Source organism: Leucoraja erinacea, chromosome 14 (genome assembly GCF_028641065.1).
Source record: "Leucoraja erinacea ecotype New England chromosome 14, Leri_hhj_1, whole genome shotgun sequence".
Lineage (NCBI taxonomy): Eukaryota > Metazoa > Chordata > Chondrichthyes > Rajiformes > Rajidae > Leucoraja > Leucoraja erinaceus.
Window position 1 is genome coordinate 52,846,782 of NC_073390.1, and position 13,744 is coordinate 52,860,525.

The 13,744-nt window shown below is 42.7% G+C and overlaps 1 long non-coding RNA gene across 1 annotated transcript in view; it reads left to right on the top strand.

The window, feature by feature from the left end:
• The window catches only part of LOC129703734 (uncharacterized), a 51,543-nt gene extending 38,065 nt beyond the window's left edge, over nt 1–13,478 (top strand). The window contains exon 3 of the long non-coding RNA XR_008724610.1: nt 10,682–13,478. This is a non-coding gene — a long non-coding RNA (uncharacterized LOC129703734). The remainder of the gene's footprint in view (nt 1–10,681) is intronic.
• Nucleotides 13,479–13,744: the final 266 nt, after the last annotated feature.

Sequence of the window (13,744 nt, forward strand, 5' to 3'; positions counted from 1 at the left end):
AAATGCGGGGTAACTTTTATTTTTTACAAGAGAGCCTAGAATGTCTGGAAGGGTGCCGAGGATGTGCTGTCAGGCCAAGTGTTGGTGGAGGCAGATATGATAGTGGCATTTTGATAGGCAAATGTATATGCTGAGAATGGAAGAACATGGATCACTTGCAAGCAAAGGAGATTAATTTAACTTGGAATCACGTTTGGCATGGACATTGTGGGCTGAAGTGCCTGCTTCTGTGCTGTACTCTTCTATGTTCTATCTTCGAAATCTGGATGGCTGGGGTACTGTGAGCAAATTTGGGCCCCATATAAAATTATAAAAGGACTGGACAAGCTAGATGCAGGAAAAATGTCCCCAATGTTGGGCGAGTCCAGAACCAGGGGCCACAGTCTTAGAATGAAGGGGAGGTCATTTAAGACTGAGATGAGAAAAAAATTTTCACCCAGAGAGTTGTGAATTTATGGAATTCCCTGCCACAGAGGGCAGTGGAGGCCTATTCACTGGATGGATTTAAGAGAGAGTTAGATAGAGCTCTAGGGGCTAGTGGAGTCAAGCGATATGGGGAGAAGGCAGGCATGGGTTATTGATAGGGGACGATCAGCCATGATCACAATGAATGGCGGTGCTGGCTCAAAGGGTCGAATGGCCTCCTCCTGCACCTATTTTCTATGTTTCTATGAAGGATGTGCTGGTTCTGGTGAGGGTCCAGAGGAGATTTACAAGAATGATTCCAGGAATGAGTGGGTTAGCATATGATGGGCATTTGACAGCAATGGGCCTATACTCGCTGGAGTTTAGAAGGTTGTGGGGAGACCTCATTGAAACTTATAGAATAATGTAAGGCATGGATGTGGAAAGGATGATTCCACTACTGGGAGAATCTAGGACGACATGTCATAGCCTCAGAAGTAAAGTAGGCTCTTTTAGAAAGGAGGTGAGGAGGAACTTCTTTAGTCAGAGGGCAGTTAAGGCCCTCATTGCCACAGAGGGCTGTGGAGGCCAAGTCAGTGGATATTTTTAAGGCAGAGAGACAAACTCTTGATTAGAACGGGTGTCAAGGGTTATGGAATTAAGGCAGGAAAATGGGATTAGGAGGCTGAGATCAGCCATGATTGGATGGCTGAGTAGACTCGATGGGCTGAATGGAAAGTGAACATGAGCTTGTGGATGCATCAATTACACATTATTATCCAAAAGACCAAACATATCAAATTGAAATATATAATGAGAATTACAAAAAAATGTTTTAATCCTTAGTCACTTTGGTGCAAATGTGTCCTGATAATCAAGCACTTGTTATCTCGAAAAAGATGGGAAAATGTTGATGAATTTTAGTTGAGATTTCAAAGCCCAAACACACTTCAGCAAGACCATCGTAGGTTGTTGGGGAATGACTGTGCTCCAAGGAACTTATTCAACACTTATAGATATTATAGCTTCAGACAATGTACATTCAAAGAAATTAAACCTTTAAGATAAGATGATAAAAAATTGTCACGGTTTTGTGGCCCAAGGATTGTAGAGTTTCTCATTTACATTTTCTTTGAGTTAAATTAAGGCATTGCTAATTAAGCAGAGTGAGACTTGAAAATGTTACTGTGCAAGGAGATCTGGAGATTCTTTTTGAAACTCAACAATAATTAGGAAGCCTAATTAAAAGTTGGCCTTTATTATAGTGGATGGGGTACAGATTGGAAGCGGGACTTTTGGCCCACCACATCCCCGCTGACCAATGATCACCTGTACACTAGTTCTGTATTATTCCACCTTTGCATCCTACACACTAAGGTTAATTCACAGAAGCCAATTAACCTGCAAATCTGGATAGACACAAAAAGCTGGTGTAACTCATCGGGACAGGCAGCATCTCTGGAGAGAAGGAATGGGTGATGTTTCGGGTCGAGACCCTACTTCCCACTGGTTCCTTCTCATCAGAGATGCTGCCTGTCCCGCTGAGTTACTCCAGCTATTTGGGTCTCTCTTTCGTTTAAACCAGCATCTGCAGTTCCTTCCTACACATTTAACCTACAAACCTGCACGTCTTTGGAATGTGGGAGGGAATCAGAGCACCCACACAATCACAAAGAGAACCTACACACTCTGTATAGAAGCAACCATGCTCAGGTCAGGCCCGGATCTCTGGCGCTGTAAGGCAGCAACTCTATCGCTGCGCCACTATGCCACACAAAAACACATTCAGTTTTGATGCAACTTCATGGTTGGCAGTTCAGTCACTCGGGCCTGGTGGGCTGGCAGCTCAGTCACTCAGGCCTGGTGGGCTGGCAGCTCAGTCACTCAGGCCTGGTGGGCTGGCAGCTCAGAAACTGCCAGATATTCTGCCCAAAACACGTGAGAGACTGTGAGAGAGAAGGGAGAGAGGGTGGAGAATCAATTTTAGACATTTGTCATCTTTTTCTGCAAATCACAGCAATAAAGGAGGAAAGTCTATCCTGGCCTGCATCTCACATGGAGCCAATGAAGGGAGGAAGAAAAATACTGGGGTGAGGTTTAATACTTGCAGGGGAAATGCTTACTGATGGGCCAAAGGGACTCCACCTGGGCTAGTACAGGCCTGATGGGCCGAAGGGGCTCTTTAAAAATAAAGCTAAGTGTATACTCAGTAAAAGGCACTTTTTCTGGATTTTCCTGGCCTTGCGTGCCGAAATTAGTGGTTTCAGGCAGGCCAAAGGATAGGTTTCTCGGTTAATAGGGGCCTTGCGTGCTGAAATTAGTGGTTTCAGACAGGCCAAACAACTAATTTCATTTCATTTCCATATCCATTTCAAGCACAGGGCAGGCCAAACAACTAATTTCATTTCATTTCCATTCAAGCACAGGGCAGGCCAAATCCATTTTCATTTCCATTTCAATTTCAAGCACAGGGCAGGCCAAATAACTAATTGCATTCTCATTTCCATTTCCATTTCACTTTTAAGCACAGTCTGGCCAAAAAACGCATTGCATTCTCATTGCCATTGCCATTTCCATTTCAATTTCAAGCACAAGGCAGGCCAAACAGCTCATTGCATTTTAATTTCATTTCTATTTCCATTGCAGTTTCAAGTACAGGGCAGGCTAAACAGCACATTGCAGTTTCATTTCATTTCCATTTCCATTGTAGTTTCAAGCACAGGGCAGGCCAAACAACTCAATGAATTTTCATTAAGGGCTAACAAATCATTTATTGCAAGTGTATTGCAGACTCACAGTTCAGTTGATTCACAGCTTAGAATCACAGTTGTGGTCTCTCCCTCGCAATCTTCCAGAGTGACTGACACACGTCCAGGCATCTGGGGTTTTATAGTCCTGCCCCCCCTGTAGGCGGCGCTATCTTCATCATGGTGATTGACAGGCAAGAGGACTAATCAGCTGATCTCAAGCTTTTTTAAACACTCATAACTTTTTTATTTTTCATCGATCGAAAAAATTATCGGGGCTGCCTCAGCGGAGGAGGGCTGTGAGTAAGATGGCCAAAAATCATAGTGATATAGGGTAGTGCTTTTTCTAAAATCAATATACAGCGCAGAAAGGAAGTGGTCAAGATGAGACTTTTAGTTATATAGATGGAGAAAAGGTGGCAAGGTGAATTTTGGACTCGCAATAAAAAGTTTTTTTCCCTGTAGAATTTTCAAAAATAAGGGTATATTTACTAATTTTGTTTATATTTGTCATAGTAAGCTAAAAATACTAAATGCAGGATATTACATTGTTTAATAGAGTATCACTGCACATGTCAATAAGTAATTGCTTTCCAATTTCAATGGCTGTCTGCGGTGAAACTGACAACCTCTTCTTAAGAAGACAATGTTATCTGATTACTGTATGGAAACATTTTCTTTCTCCTTAGACAGTTTGTTTTTCGCAAGACAGCTTTTTTTTCTTCTGTATGTCAATTTCCAAAGTAACTTTTAAGTAATACAGGTACTTTAATCCTGATCAAAATCAGGTTAACCATATAACCATATAACCATATAACAATTACAGCACGGAAACAGGCCATCTCGGCCCTACAAGTCCGTGCCGAACTATTTTTTTTTTTTCCCCTTAGTCCCGCCTGCCTGCACTCATACCATAACCCTCCATTCCTTTCTCATCAATTGCCTATCCAATTTATTTTTAAATGATACCAATGAACCTGCCTCCACCACTTCCAATGGAAGCTCATTGTCTGAGTAAAGAAGTTCCCCCCTCATATATCCCTAAACTTCTGTCCCTTAATTCTGAAGTCATGTCCTCTTGTTTGAATCTTCCCTATTCTCAAAGGGAAAAGCTTGTCCACATCAACTCTGTCTATCCCTCTCATCATTTTAAAGACCTCTATCATTTGGCCCACAAAATGAAAATGTTGCCTAATTCATCAATTGCATTATATAGCCAATTTGTGGTATGGATATACTGTGCATTATATAGCAGGGCTATGTGTACTTGCCTTGAATGCAATGCAGATGAGGTTCAATGGTAGATTACTGAGATGAAGAGGTTGATGAATAATGGGAAGTTGAGCAACTTGGATCCATAATCTTGGGAGTATCGAAGCATGAGATGTGCTGGCAAACATTTACCTACAAGGGAATCAAGGGTTAGATGTCATGATGTTGAACCAAAGATTGGATGAATTACAATCTTATTGAATGATGGAGCAGACTTTGTGGGCCAATTTTATTGTTTTTATGTTATTCACATTTTGAATCTTTATCGTAGGTTTTCCAGCACAACTATTTATAAAATTAGGATAACAAACAAGGTAGAAAGAATAACTATCTGGGTTAAGACATAACTATTGTATATGCAAAGCAGTAACAATAGAACACCTATATCCATGAGCAACTGTAAGCTTTGTGCCAGACCTCACGAGGCTTTTTCCATTGAAAGTAGTTTGTTCTCTCACATTCTTCAGATGAAGTTGCCTCAGGTTGATCATCTTTTCTTTTAATAGAAACTTGAGTGGCTTTAGAATCTGGGATTCAGAGTCAGGTCTCCCTGTTGGGCAACACAGTGGCACAGCTGGTCGAGCTGCTGCCTCAGAGAGCCTGACCTCGTGCTCTGTCTGTGTGCGGTTTCCACATTCTCCCTGTGACCACGTGGGTTTCCTCCGGGTGCTCCGGTTTCCTCCCACATCCCAAAGATACGCAGGGTTGTAGATTGATTGGCTTCTGTTAACTGTCCCGAGTGTGTAGGGAGCAAATGCAAAAAGTGGAATAACACAGAACTACAGGTTCTAGAGGGTGGTGAATTTGTGGAATTCATTGCCACAGGTGGCGGTGGAGGCCAATTCATTGGGTATTTAAAAAAAGGAGATTGATAGGTTCTTGAAGGGCATCAAAGGTTATGGAGAGAAGGCAGGCGAATGGGGTTGTCAGGAGAGAATGCATCAGCCACGATCGAAGGGCGGAGCAGACTCGATGGGCCAAATGGCCTAATTCTGCTCCTATATCTTATGGTCTTATGAGTGATCGATGATCAGAGTTGTATTGTATTGTATTGTATTGTATTCAAATTTATTGTCGTTGTCTCAATTAGAGACAACAAAATTAATTTCCCTTTACAGTCAGTATCATACAAATAAATAAATAATAAATATTAAAACATATTAAAAAAATAAAATAGAATTTAAAAAAAAATTTCAAGAGTGGGCCAAAGGCTCGGTTTCTATGCTGTATATTTCAATCAATTCAAACTGTGATTTGCTGTTGTGTTACACATCTTGCCCTGGAATGAAAATAAAGTGTCAACTAAATCCATGACCACCCATGTACCTCAGTATAATGAAAAATGCCTGATCTGACATTCTGTCATTGCTTCTGCTAACTTTATAACATAATGTATTTCTTTAAAATTGATTGTGGGTGACATTTTATAGAGGCAATCAAGCATTTATTTCCCAGGATTTATTGTGGGTCTGAAAGGTCAACTAGTTAACAGCTCAATCAAACAACTTTACATTGCATTAGAACACAATAAATAATTTGTGTGATTATTTAACTGAGATGTAAGGCAGGTAATATTACAACGTAGCAACAAGGTTTAGGCAACTGTTTGAAGGATTTTCTTGAAACTTTGACACCATCTAATATTAATTTATGTAAATATTGGTGCCGGGTCCATTACAGACAACAGACAATAGACAATAGGTGCAGGAGGAGGCCATTTGGCCCTTCGAGCCAGCACCGCCATTCAATGTGATCATGGCTGATCATCCCCAATCAGTACCCCGTTCCTGCCTTCTCCCCATATCCCCTGACTCCACGATTTTCAAGAGCCCTATCTAGCTCTCTCTTGAAAGCATCCAGAGAACCTGCTTCCACCACTCTCTGAGGCAGAGAATTCCACAGACTATTGTTTATCATGTATATTAATAATGTGAGTGAGAATGTACTTGGCATGGTTAGCAAGCTTGTGGATGACACCAACATTGGTGGCAGAGTATGGAGTGAAGAAAGCCGTCTAAGGTTACAACAGGTTCTAGAACAATTGCAATAGGACCATTGAATGGCAAATGGAATTTATCTCTGACAAAGTGCAAAGTGCTTCCATTTTGATAAGTTAAACCAGGGCAGGATTTACACAGTAAATGGCAAGTCTCTGGAGAATGTTGTAGAACAAAGAGATCCTGGGGTACAAGAAAATAATTCGCTGAAAGTGGGGTCTTGGTCAAAACACTGAGTACAAGAGTCGGGATCACATTTTACAACGGTACAAGACGTCAGTGGGATCATACTGAGATCATGTATGCAGTTGTGATCAGCCAGCTACAGACTGGAAAGTGCACAAGAAAGATTTACAAGAATGTTGCCAGGACTGGAGGGCTTGAGCTATCAGAAGTGGCTGGATAGGCTGTGTCTATCTGGATAGGCTGCATCTAGTCTTGATAAGACTAGGCTTGTATTCACTGGAGTTTAGAAGGGTGAGGGGGTGATCTTATAGAAACATATAAAATTATAAAAGGACTGGACAAGCTAGATGCAAGAAAAATGTTCCCAATGTTGGGCGAGTCCAGAACCAGGGGCCACAGTCTTAGAATAAAAGGCATGCCAATTAAGACTGAGATGAGAAACTTTTTCACCCAGAGAGTTGTGAATTTATGGAATTCCCTGCCACCGAGGGCAGTGGAGGCCAAGTCACTGGATGGATTTAAGAGAGAGTTAGATAGAGCTCTAGGGGCTAGTGGAGTCAAGGGATATGGGGAGAAGGCAGGCACGGGTTATTGATAGGGGACGATCAGCCATGATCATAATGAATGGCGGTACTGGCTCGAAGGGCCGAATGTCCTCCTCCTGCACCTATTTTCTATGTTTCTATGTTTCTATGTCTATATTCCCTGGAGTGTGGGAGGCAGACAGATGAGCTTATAGAGTTTATAAATTCACGAGGGACATTGATATTGTGAAGGGTCACAGTGTTTCTCCCAGGGTAGGGGAGAGGGGAAAAATGTAAAGAGGATTTCCTCACACAGAAGGTGGTAGGTAAATGGAACGAGCTGTTGGTGGAAGTGGCTGAGGCAAGTGCAATTACAACTAAAAGTCATTTAGACAGAGACCAGAAATAGAAAGATCTAGAGAGAGGAATGTAGAAACAAACAACTGCAGATGCTGATTTACACAAAAGGACACACAGTGCTGGAGTAACTCAATGGGCTGTATCTCTGAAGAAAATGGATTGGTAACATTTCAGGGCAGGACCCTTCTTCAGTCTGAAGAAGAGTCCTGACCTGAAACATCATCTATCCATGTTCTCAAGAGATGCTGCCTGACCCGCTGAGTTATCCAGCACTACATTTGTCAAGGTTTGGAGAGATACAGGCCAAACATAGGCAAGTGGTGATGGACCAGCTCAGGAAGGCAACTTGGTCAGCATGGACGAGCTGAACCGAAGGACCTGCTTCCATGCAGCACAAGCCTAGTGGGCCTGGAATGGCGACTGTCAGATTGGAACACACACACACACATCGCTTCCTTCACCAGCCAGTTATGCAGGCGGGGGACAAGGCAAGCGGGGGGAGCGCTGCCTGAGTGAAATTCACACAGTGCAAAGCCAGGGTGTTACTGGGGTGAAAAGGAAGGTTGGCGCTGTAATTAAGACGGCAAAGCACAGTGTACGGTAAGTCCTTTAAAAGAGGGTGGAGAGAGGGTGACAAGAGGTAGAAATGGGAAGAAGGAGAGATAAGGAGTGGGGACAACTTTTAAGAAGCCAGAGATACACGGCGGACATTAACATTACCGGTCGGTTATCCTTGGTTCTGAAAACCACTGCTTACGGTTTTTTTTCCCCCATGACCCGTTGAGTATAGAAGCTGGGATGTAAAGTTAAAATTGTACAAGGCATTGGTGAGACCAAATCTGGAGTATGGTGTACAATTTTGGTCGCCCAATTAAAGGAAGGATGTCAACAAAATAGAGAGAGTACAGAGGAGATTTACTAGCATGTTGCCTGGGTTTCAACAACTAAGTTACAGAGATAGGTTGAATAAGTTAGGTCTTTATTCTCTGGAGCGCAGAAGGTTAAGGGGGGACTTGATAGAGGTCTTTAAAATGATGAGAGGGGTAGACAGAGTTGATGTGGACAAGCTTTTCCCTTTGAGAATAGGGAAGATTCAAACAAGAGGACATGACTTCAGAATTAAGGGACAGAAGTTTAGGGGTAATATGAGGGGGAACTTCTTTACTCAGAGAGTGGTAGCGGTGTGGAATGAGCTTCCAGTGGAAGTGGTGGAGGCAGGATCATTGGTATCATTTAAAAATAAATTGGATAGGCATATGGATGAGAAGGGAATGGAGGGTTATGGTATGAGTGCAGGCAGGTGGGACTAAGGGGAAAAAAAGTTGTGTCGGCACGGACTTGTAGGGCCGAGATGGCCTGTTTCCGTGCTGTAATTGTTATATGGTTATATGAGACAATGGAATTCACTGGTCAGCACGGGATACAACCTACAAGAACCTACAAACTCCTGGCAACCCACTAGGACCTCCTGGAGACACACCTACGGCACGAGAATTCTCGCTACTCTCCATGGCGGCTTCATTCTAGTCGTTCTAGACTATAGTGAGGTTGCGACAAGTTCCCAGAATGCGGGAACTCCTCACGACCATGAAGGCGACTCCCCGGCAACTACCTGAGAACATGTGGTGACCATGTGGCGACCCCATAGTCTCCTGCAGTCGCCTAAGTGGGACAGGCCCATAAGACTCTTTACATCATTTGTTATTAATATGACAGAAGCAACAACTCAAATCATAATATAACTGGCAGAGGCTTCAGAATACAATTTTCAATTGTATTTAATTCCTCTCATAATTACAGCTCCAGAGACATGGGCCAGATCCCGACTACAGGCGCTGTCTGTACGGATTTAATACGTTGTCCCCCTGACCTGCGCGGGTTTTCTCTGAGGTCTAACGGTTTCTTCCCACGCTCCAAAGACGTACAGGTTAATTGGCTTAAATCTAAAAATTTCCCTAGCGTGTGTAGGGTAGTGTCAATGTGCAGGGACAGACTGGCCGGCACAGACCCAGTGGGTGGAACGGCCTGTTTCCACACTGTATCTGTAAACTAAACTAAACTAATAGGTAAAGACAACAGAGACAGGCTGTTTGGAATAGATGGATGCATGACTGATTCTAAGTCGATGTATGTTTACACAACCCCTCAGATGGCAGTGTACTCATTGATGACAATTGGATTAGAAAAGAGTAAAATCAATTGGATTCCTGATTTTTATAATTATCCTATTAGTGCAGAGTAGATACACAGGGTCAAGAATGGTTGTAGTTCCAACAACTGATAGTACAGCCATTTAGACAGGATTTTGAATGGTTGTTAACAAAATAAAACGGTGGAGTGGGAAGCGCTTGTTTGTGTAATATTGTTATTAATATAGTCTTGCATTTCTGCAGTTGTTCAATGATTTAATATCTGATTTCTTTTATTGGGGAAACAATATAGGTTTCAAGTGATGTTTTACCATATTCCACAATGTTTTGGACACCAGTGCAAGAAAATTTAGAGTAAATTGATATTAGGTCTACTTTAGTATTTGGACATTTATTTTAGTTTAGAGATACAGCGTGGAAACAGGCCCTTCTGCCCACCAAGTCCACGCCGACCAGCGATCTCCGCACACTAACGCTGTCCTACACGTACTATGGACAATTTTTACCAAGCGAATTAACCTACAAACCTGCAAGTCTTTGAAGTGTGGGAGAAAACTCGAGCACCCAGACAAAGCGCACACAGGTCACGGGGAGAACGCACAGACTCCGTACAGAGAACACCCATAGTCAGGATTGAACCCGGACCTCTGGCGCTGTAAGGCAGCAACTCTACTGTTGCGCCACTGTGCCGGCATTTTTTGAATCTCTAAAATATGTTTTAAAATTATGCAACCTGCCAGATTTAATTCCATTCTGTATCTTTAGTGTTATTATTACATAATCTTTAAAAAAACCCCACCAATTTTCGAGTTTTTTAAATAAATTCCCTTAAACACTAATTTCACCAAGGAGTTAATGAGCTAATCTCAAACATTCAGCCATCTTTTGACTACATCTTGAGCTGCCTTGGAGATTTAAACTAAAAGTTTCAAAGTTTTAGATTAGTTTATTTAGTTTAGTGATACAGCATGGAAACAGGCCCTTCGGCCCACCGTGTCCACACTGACCATTGATCAACTGTTCAAACTATTCTACCTTAGACAATCTCGCATTCACTTCCAATGCACCAGAGGCATTTTCACAGAGCCCAATTAACCTACAAACCCGCACGTCTTTGGGATGCGAGAAGAAGCCGGAGCACCCGGAGGAAACCCGCGCGGTCATAGGGAGAACATGCAAACACTACACAGACAGCAAGCCGAGGTCAGGATCGAACCCGGGTCTCTGGCGCTGTGAGGCAGCTGCTCTACCAGCTGTGCCACTGTGCCATCCTAGACTTATGCAAGTTAGTAAATCTTTTCAAAATGTATATCTGTTTTAGGACAATGGTGTGCTATCCTGCAATCATAATCTTGGAATTATGCAGCAGTTAGACATTGTTGGATCAACATATTAAAGTATGTTGATCAGATTTTAAATTATTAGTAACTATTTCATTAAAATCTCCCACAGAGCAGCTGTAAGCCATTAGATCCATAGTTTATTTCTGTCTAATCTTAAAGTTCAGGAACTTTGGAAAAAATATGTTTATTGCAAATTTAAGCAAGTTAGATTTGAATGGCAAATTCTAGCCTGCCATTAAAATGAACTGCTTTGAATGCTGTCATTTTATATTTTTTAGTTAAGTACTTGCTGCCACAGACACAATAAAATAAATGCTGATTGCTGTCGTTGTGGGGTTGTTTCCATGGAGACTAACACATTGTGATACAGGTTTAGCCTTGGATTTTTCTATTTATGTTAAGATGGGATGATACACAATTGGCAACGCACACCTAAAATCTAGCTAAGTTCTGCAGGGCTTTGTCTGTAAAATGAGAGCCACACTTTTCAGTAAATGTGGTTTGAGATTAATTACAGATTGAATGTATTTTACATTTTCATTTTCATTTACATTCATTTTACAAGCAAAAAGGGGATAAGTGGGGTTGAGAGGGAAAGACAGACCAGCCATGATTGAATGGTGGAGTTGACTTGATGGGCCGAATGGCCTAATTCGACTCCAATAACTTTTGAAAGAGGAAATGCAGTAAATTAAAACGTTTCAGTTTAAACAGATGATTTCTCAAATGGCATTTTGCTTCTTGAATCTCTTGACCGTGAAACAGGCGAAGCAACTAGATCCCGCTAATTAGTTTTCATAGAAACATAGAAACATAGAAATTAGGTGCAGGAGTAGAGGCCATTCGGCCCTTCGAGCCTGCACCGCCATTCAATATGATCATGGCTGATCATGCAACTCAGTATCCCGTACCTGCCTTCTCTCCATACCCTCTGATCCCCTTAGCCACAAGGGCCACATCTAACTCTCTCTTAAATATAGCCAATGAACTGGCCTTGACTACCCTCTGCGGCAGAGAGTTCCAGAGATTCACCACTCTCTGGGTGAAAAAAGTTCTTCTCATCTCGGTTTTAAAGGATTTCCCCCTTATCCTTAAGCTGTGACCCCCTGTCCTGGACTTCCCCAACATCGGGAGCAATCTTCCTGCATCTAGCCTGTCCAACCCCTTAAGAATTTTGTAAGTTTCTATAAGATCCCCTCTCAATCTCCTAAATTCTAGAGAGTATAAACCAAGTCTATCCAGTCTTTCTTCATAAGACAGTCCTGACATCCCAGGAATCAGTCTGGTGAACCTTCTCTGCACTCCCTCTATGGCAATAATGTCCTTCCTCAGATTTGGAGACCAAAACTGTACGCAATACTCCAGGTGTGCTCTCACCAAGACCCTGTACAACTGCAGTAGAACCTCCCTGCTCCTATACTCAAATCCTTTTTCATTCCACTTGTTTAATTTCACAATGATTGGGGCAACATATATTGTGTGTAACCCTTGGTCAGTAAGTCCCCTTTTCCAGCTTTCTTCTCTCCCACTTCAAACAGTGTGAAGAAGGGTCTCGACCCAAAACAACAGCTATCCATCAACATCACCTATCCATGTTCTCCAGAGATGCTGCCTGTCCTGCTGAGTTACCCCAGCACTTTGTGCCTTTTAGTATATTAATTAGCATTTGCAGATCCTTTGTTTCAACTTCTTCAGTGGTCATTCAGCTTTGGAGTCAGAGAGTTGGGAACTCAAGCCCATGGCCGTGAATTGTGCACATAATCTGGGCTGGCAACACAATGAGGGAGTTGCCATCATGTGTGAGAGTTCTTAACCTGCTCTGTTGATTGCATGTAATGATTAGACAATCACTACGTAAGGGTCTGTCCCACTTACGCGACCTTGGCTCGCAAATTACGCGACCTCGTGGTCGCTTGAGGCGTACGGGCACCGTATGGCAACGCGGGGCCGGTCCCACTTAGAAGCGCAGAGTTGTGCGAGGCTGGTCCCGACATCGTGCGGGGCTCCGAAATTCCTGCAGTGACTGAAATCTTCGCGCGCCAACGGCCTGTCGCCCCGCGTATGCACGCAGGCGCATTGTAGTCGTACGCAGCGTCTTGACGTCGTACACAGCATCTTGACGGCGTACGCCTAACGCGTGGCATTGCGTGATGACATCACCGCCCGGCGTGGCGTTGCGTGATGACGTCACCGCCCGACACTGTGCGACGCCCAAATTCAGTCGGCCCGCCACCTGCCCAGCTGATTTGTAAGTATGACGTAAATGACGTCACGCGTGAATTTAGCGCGAAATTAGCGCGAACTTCGCGTGAACTCCGCATCCGGTTGGTCGCGCCAAACGCACGCAATCACGCAAGTGGGACAGGCCCTCTAGCCAATGTCAACTATCAACATATCAGATTAATACATCACTGATGTACGTGAAACCTTACTGCCTATATACTGGTTGTTGAATGTTTCTATGTTAAAGCACAAGCATTTATAACTAACCAATTATAATATTGTGAAATACTTCGGAATGAGGCCATGAAAAATGCTATGTAACTAATTCTCATGATTCCTTCCATTCGAATTGCAAGCGGAAACTAAATTGCCACTGGTTTTTGTTTTCTGGTTCGAAAAATAATTTGTGGATTTTAGACAAAGAAGAAAAGGGATCCTCAGGTGCTCTAAACTTGACACTGCATGTGTTTTTGAAAGTTAACATCCAAAAATGAATAGATTGAGGTCAGGATAGATGTTTAAACTAAGATTCTCAAA